This window comes from Bos javanicus, chromosome 12 (assembly GCF_032452875.1).
Source record: "Bos javanicus breed banteng chromosome 12, ARS-OSU_banteng_1.0, whole genome shotgun sequence".
NCBI classification, from domain to species: Eukaryota; Metazoa; Chordata; class Mammalia; order Artiodactyla; family Bovidae; genus Bos; species Bos javanicus.
The window spans coordinates 30596070-30603724 of record NC_083879.1 but is presented as its reverse complement, the minus strand read 5'-3'; the positions used below and the strand labels follow the sequence as shown (position 1 = coordinate 30603724).

Here is a 7655-nt window from a genome sequence, read left to right as displayed (position 1 = left end):
AGGCCCTAAATCTTTTAAAATGTGTTGTGATTATATGTTTACAAGAAAGAATGGGACATCAGATTTCTGGTTCCTCAAGTAAAGAGCTTGGAAGTTGCCCCTGTGTTCTAGTAAGTCAAAGCTTAACAGACTGAAAATTCAACAACTCTCTAGGCTGCAATAAGAGAGGGAGGGGGGACACGGGGCAACCACTGCCTGCAAGACTGCAGACCCAGCTGAGCAAGTACAGGAAGCGGCAGCCGCCCGGAGTGGGCTCAGTGGGAGCCAGTGCTGGGACAAAAACCGCAGCCGTGATGTTCAAATCCCCTAGACACTCCATGTAGACAAGTCTGAGAGCTAAAATCTCCAGGGGGATACCATCAGAGCAGGCCCCCACAGTCTTGCAGGATTTCCCACAGTAAATATCAGAGAAAAGCTCCCTCATGCTCCCAGCAGTGGGAGGGGAAAAGGAACCATGTTAAAATACACCAGACATATTTCTCTTGGGACTGACACATACACATTACAATATATAAAATAGATGACGGATAAGGACATAAGTGCAGCACATTGTGCACCCTGGGCTCAGTCATATTTCTTTGTGACCCCATGGACTGTAGCCCACCAGGCTCCTCTGTCCATGGAATTTCCCAGGAATACTGGAGTGGGTTACCATTTCCTACTCCAGGGGATCTTCCTGACCTGGGGATCGAACCCGGGTCTTTTGTGTCTCCTGCATTGGCAGGCAGATTCTTTACCAGTAGTGCCAGACAATCTTGGCTAGCATAGGGAATTGTACTCAATACTCTGCAATGATCTGTATGGGAAAAGAATCTAAAAAGGAAAAAAGAGTGGAGATATATATATATATATATATATATATATATATAAATATATATAACTGACTCACTTTTCTATACACCTGAAAATAACAACATGGTAAGTCAACTACAGCCCAATAAAAACTTTTAAAAGAAAAAGAAATACACCATAGCCCTCTGTGCTTCTTTTTTTTTTTTTTTTCCTCTGTGCATCTTAACAATGCCTGCCCTCAGGGGGAACTAGGTAACCAGAGCCTGGCCTGCTGGGGCGTGATCAGGGCCAGACTGCCTGGGGAAGGGAAATCCCCACCTCCACCTGCCCTAGCCATCCTGTGCCTCCTAAAAGAGAAGGAAAAATAAACTGAGAAATACTTGTGAAGCTCACAGTCCAGAGACACAGGCTCAGAGAAACACCGTGCCCCACCCTTCCCCACCCTTCACACCCCACCAACATATCACTGAGGGCCTGTTTATGGCTGTTCCTTTTTACCCAGCACATCGTGTCTGGCTATTAAGAAAGATCACAAGGTCTACCAAAAGGCAGAAATCACAGCCGAAGAGACGGAGCAAGCATCAGAACCAGACGTGGAAGGCATGTCAGAATGATCAGACCAGGGATTTAAAACAACTCGGGTGACTATGCTAAGAGCGCTAATGGATAGAGAAGACAGACACAGGACAGATGGACCGTGTAAGCAGAGAGATGGAAGTCCTGAGAAGGAACCAGAGAAGTGCTGGAGATCAAAGGCATTGCAGCAGAAATGAAGAATGCCTTTGATGGGCTTACAGGCAGACCTCGTTTTATTGCACTTCACTTTATTGGGTTATCACAGACCCAAAGAACCACTGGGTGGTTCTTCTTTTATTTTTTTTTTAAACAAATCGAAGGAACCCTCCTGCATAGAACCAGTCTATCTGCACCATTCCTCCAACAGCATTCTCTCACTTTGTGTTTCAGTGTCATGTTTTGGTAATTCTCACAATATTTCAAACTTTTTTCATTATTATTTGTTAGAATGCTGTATAGTCAGAGATCTTTGATGTTCTTACTGTAATTGTTTTGAGATGCCACACACCCGCAGTAGATGGAAAACTTAATCAATGGCTCCACCAGGACTGTTACCCTGTCTCCTTCCCTACTTCTTGAGACACAACAATATTGAAATTAGGCCACTTAATAACCCTACAATGGCCTCTAAGTGTTCAAGTGAAAGAAAGCATTGCACATTTCTCACTTTAAATCAAAGGCTAGAAATGGGGCTTCCCTGGTGGCTCAGGGATAAAGACTCTGCCTGCCAATGCAGGAGATGTTTGATCTAATGCCATGTTTGATCCCTGGTCCGGGGAGATCCCACATACCATGGAGCAGTTAAGTCCGTTCACCACAACTACTGAGCCTGTGCTCTAGAGCTCAGGAGCCACAACAAGGAATAACCCCTGCTCTCCCCAACTAGAGAAAGCCCACTTGTAGCCACAAAGACCCACCACAATCAAAAAATAAACAAATAAGTCAATCTTTAAAAAAAAAATCAATCAATATATTGGGAATTCCCTGGCAGTCCAGTAGTTAGGACTCCAAGTTCTCACTGCCAAGGGTCCAGGTTCAATCCCTGGTTGGGGAGCTGAGATCCCACAAGTGGTACAGCCAAAAAAAAAAAAAACACCCAATATAATCCATCACATCAACAGACTGAAAAAGGAACACTGGAAGGTTCTGGAAGTTATAGCTCAGGTCTCACCATTCCCCACCACACTGCTTTGGGACTATCCAAGCCCATCTGGTCCCACAGAAAGAGGAAGCAACAGCCCAGCTCTGTGTAGCATGAGCCCCCTGAACCGGGCCGAGCTGGGGAGCGATGGAAGCAGGGGGCCTGGCCCCGGAACTGGAGCTCAGCAACCTGAGGGTTTACAGGCACAGCTCTGGGCAGGAACAGAAGCAAGGGGGAGGCTGCAGCGGCTCCAGGTTTCTGTGGTCTACTGGGGAGCTCCCCTCCTCTCTCCTCACACTCATCAGGGCAGACACACAAAGGCCTCCATCTCAGTAACACACATCAGCAGAGAGGGGAGTGGACGGGTCAGGGAGACAGAGCTCGTGATCCAAACCACCTCTGCAGAGAACAACCACTAGAAGAAAGACATCAAGCCGAATCTCAGGAGCAGAACTTGCGGGACAAATGGACCAAGAGGGAGGTTGACACATGTGTGTGCTCAGTCGCTCAGTCGTGTCCCACTCTTTGCGACCCCAGGGACTGTAGCCCACCAGGCTCCTCTGTCCATGGGCTTCTCCAGGCAAGAATACTGGAGTGGGGTGCCATGCCCTCCTCCAGGGGATCTTCCCAACCCAGGGATTGAACCCAGGGCTCCTGCATTGCAGGCGGATTCTTTACCAGATGAGCCACCAGGGAAGCCCAAATTGACATAATAAATAGGCTCAAAGAGGTGGGGGAGTACAAATGTAATGTGAACCAGGCAGAGAAGTTACCAAATAGGAAGCAATGCCTGGTCTACTGAAGGTGGGGCAGGCAGTCATTCCAAGGCCCAGCAAACTTCTCGGCACAGCAGATGGAACTCCAGCCCACTTTGTACCTCCCCAGAGAGAGTGGGAGAGGTTCTGGGGGATGCTGTCAACCCTACCCTTCCTTGGATGCTAAGGGCCTCCTCTGCAGACCTTAAGCAGTCCCCCACCACACGTCAGTGAGCTGCAGCGCTAATGTGGAGAATGGCGCACTATTCTGTGAAGAGAGTTTATTTCTTAACCATGGATCTGACAGGGTGATTCTCCAGCCCAAACACGTTCAGTGGCTTTCTGCCATCAGCCAAAGGTTCTCGGAATGACTCATGAGGCTCTTACATTCTGGCCCCAAACCACCATCCCAATTTTTCCTCCTGCCACCGTCCTCCAAACACCTGATGGTTCTGCAACATGAAAGCCTGCATGAAAGATGTCAAAGCACAGAGGCTCCTTCCAGGCACTGATTCTGCAGGTCTGTGATCGCCGCCTGGAACTGTTGGAGAGAAGTGGGAGAAACAGCCGTGGTCCGTGAGCATGCCTGCCTGGGGGCTGGCAAGATGGGGAAAGCTTGCCATGCTGAGAGAAATGAGCTTCAGCTAGAAGCTCCCACACGTAATATGGTTTTTCATAGCTTCACGCCTCAGAAAATGCTGCTGCAACTGCCTAGAAGGTTCTTCCCCAGTCCATCCACCGATTAAACTCCTACGCATCCTTCAAGACCCCAGCCCCTCACCAGGAGCCTTAATGCTTTATTTTCCGTGAGGCTGCAGCTGTGATTTCAGGCATACAACACACAGCGCTGTGGGGTGGTCTATGGACCCATCTCTCCAATAGTGAGCGCTTGGAGGGCAGGGACTAACTTTATGCTGCTCTGAATCCACTGTGCCTGTCATGTAAAGACCATTTAATAGATGCTTGAGTCATTAATTAAATACAGATGTCTAGCTAGCTAATTAATCATAACGGAAAATTATGCTCTACTAGGAGATCTGTCCAGGGTGATTCTTCGGAATTCCTGCCTGAGGGAGAATAGAATTAGTCTAGTCTGGATTATCCTAGAGGTGGGTCAGTATCATTTAATTACAGGCCCTGGTAGGCCTCCTCTGAGCACCTGCCTGTCTGAGACTGAGGCTCTCCCAGAAGGGTCCCCCGGTTTCCACCGCAGAGGCTGCTGCTCCAGCAATGCCGGCCAGTATCCAGCAGGGTGTACATCCAAGACTGAAGGTTTGATTTTCAAATCTCCTAGACCCCAAAGACAACCTTGTTCTGTGGGAGAGAGATTTCATGCTCTTTTATGGGCATAGGACTCCTGCATCTGGCCAGCCATAATGAACAGTTTTCACTATGCATTTCAGTGTAAATAAATGATTTTCAGCTTCCTTGACGGTCAGGGCTGTAGATGGTGTGAGCCCAGGGGTCCTGGGTACCCTTTGCCATCTCGCTTCTCTGTGCATCCTCCCCCACCCCACCCAGCCCCACACGCATCCCCTGGCTGCCTCGCCTCTGGTCCAGGTGTTTCCTTGACCTGGAAGTCTCGACCCACTCCCGCCCAGCCCACCCTCTGATGGTAAACACCTACTCATTGATCTTTCAAAACTCAGGTCAATAGATTCATCTCTACCACTATTTTAGATTCCACATATAAGCAATATCCTATGATATTTGTCTTTCTCTGTCTGACTTATTTCACCCAGTATGCCAAAGGAACATATTTATAAAACAGGAATGGAGTCACAGATGTAGAAAACAAACTTATGCTTCCTAAGAGGGAGAAGGGGTAAATTGAGAGTTTCGGATTGACATATACGACTACTATATATTAAATAGATAACTAGTAAGGACCTGCTGAGGGGCTTCCCTGATGGTTCAGTGGGTAAAGAATCCACCTATAATGCAGGAGACACAGGAGACGTGAGTTCGATCCCTGGGTCGAGAAGGTCCCCCGGAAGGAGGAAATGGCAATTAACTCCAGTATTCTTGCCTAGAGAATTCCATGGCCAGAGGAGCCTGGCGTGCTGCAGTCCACGGGGTCGCAAAGAGTCAGACACGACTGAGCAACTGAGCGTACACACATGCACACATATATAAACTAGATAACTAATAAGGACCTACTGTATAGCACAAGGATTTCTGCTCAATACTCTGTATGTAATGATCTCTATGGGAAAAGAGTCTGAGTAAAATGGGGTCTTCCTTGCAAGGAATGTAAACCTCCTTGGTAGGCTGTAGAGGCCACCTGTGGTTAAGAAAACGATGGAACTCAATCCTGAGGGATGGAGGGGAGTGACGAGCGAGCAGCGGCACAAAAACCCCCATCGCGAGAGCTCTGGGACTTCCCTCGTGGTCCAGCGGTTAAGAATCCACTTGCCAATGCAGGGAATGCAAGTTCAATCCCTTGTCCAGGAAGATTCCCCATGCCACAGGGCAACTAAGCTTGTGAGCCTGCAACAACTGAGCCCTCACGCTGCAGCTCCTGAAATCCACGCTCCTAGAGCCCACGCTTCACACTAAGAGAAACCAACGCAATGAGAAGCCCTCGCACTGAAACTACAGAGGAGCCACTCGCCACGACTACAGAAAGCCTGCTCACAGCAACGAAGACCCGGCACAGCCAAAAATAAATAAACAAAATGCCATCCACTTACAAAAATAAAAAAAAAAGAAGAGCTTTGGAGCCAAGTTCCTAAGTCAGTTGACAGAGGAGAATAAGAATGAAAATGGTACTAACTTTGTGTGGCATTTCTTCCATGGTTGTTCTTCAAGAAACGGCTGATTCAGGAGTTGATATTAAGCTCAGCTCTTTTAGGGGAGAGAACCATCTTTGAAAATTACAGACAGAAAAGCATCCGGAACGCCCTCCCCCTCCCCTAAACCTGGCTTTGATCTTAGCGTCCCCATCCAGGCTGGGTGGCCAGGAGCACAAGGAATGATGCAACAGAGGGACTCACAGAATTACAGAAACAGTGTTTCACAGCTGGCTTAGCTTGTAAAGATTAACTTCGAAAACTAGTAAGTGCGTACCACTTATGTACTGGCCTCTGTTCTAAAGGTGTCACATGAATTATTTATTGAATCTTGCCAACAACCCTCTAGGGTAGCTACTGTTATATTGTTATTCAGTCACTAAGTTGTGTCCGACTCTTAGCGACCCCATGGACTGCAGCATGCCAGGCCTCCCTGTCCATCACCAACCCCCAGAGCTTGCTCAAACTCATTCCATCGAGTCAGTGATACATCCAACCATCTCATCCTCTGTCGCCCCCTTCTCCTCCTGCCTTTAGTCTTTCCCAGCATCGGGGTCTTTTCCAATGTGTCAGCTCTTCCCATCAGGTGGTCAAAGTATTGGAGCTTCAACATCAGTCCTTTCAATGAATATTTAGGGTTGATTTCCTTTAAGATTGACTGGTTTTATCTCCTTGCAGTCCAAGGGACTCTCAAGAGTCTTCTCCAGCACCACAATTGGAAAGCATCAATTCTTTGGTGCTCAGCCTTCTTTATGGTTCAACTCTCACATCCATATGTGATTACTATTATGATCTCCATTTAATAGATAAGGAACCTGGGGCTGAAAACCGTGTCAACTTGTCCCGGGTCTCCCAGCTAGAGAGAGACAGCTGGGGTGAGCAGCTAGGTAGCGTCCAGCCTCTGGAGCCCCTACTTTTAACCCCATGCCATCCCACCCTCGGCATGGAGGCCAGAGTGAGGGATGCAAGACAGAAGATGGTCACCTCATCCTTGTGGGGTAATGGGAAGACTAAACTGGATTTGGGGGTGACTCTTTGTGGCTAAGGATGGATGAAGGAAAGGAATGAGGAGCTGGGCCATCTCTGGGGGCTCTGGTCCAAAAGGCAGTTGCCTGGGTGGGTGATGACTGAGAGCAGCCAGGGCACCAGTGTGGATGCATCCAGGGAATGTCAAACATCAGGACTAGGAGACCCGGAAGACAAGGAAAAGCCAAGATGCACCCCAAAGTTGAGGACAGCCGTGGCTGCAAACAGCAGCCTTCTTGGTAGTGTATTCAGTCTGTTGTTGAACAGGCTGCCCTAAGGGACCTTGGAGATAGCTCTTCCCAGTGGACATTCATGACTGGCCTGGTGTCCCCAGTCTAGGCTCCAGCCAGGTATGCGTGGTGCCTTTGGAAGCTCCAGGGCACAGTGGCCAGGGTTCACATTGGCCAAGTCATCATGTCCCTCTGCACCAAGCTGCAGAACAAGGAGCATGTAACTGAGGCCCTCCTCAGGGCCAGGTTCAAGTTCCCCGGCTGTCAGAAGATCCATATCTCCAAGAAGTGGGGATTTACTAAGTTTAACGGGGGTGAATTTGAAAACATGATGGCAGAAAAT

The 7655-nt window shown here is 48.4% G+C and overlaps 1 pseudogene; it reads left to right on the top strand.

Moving 5' to 3' along the window:
* The first annotated feature begins 7287 nt into the window (after positions 1-7287).
* On the top strand, positions 7288-7377 carry LOC133258695 (small nucleolar RNA SNORA70; annotated as a pseudogene).
* The last annotated feature ends 278 nt before the right edge of the window (positions 7378-7655 follow it).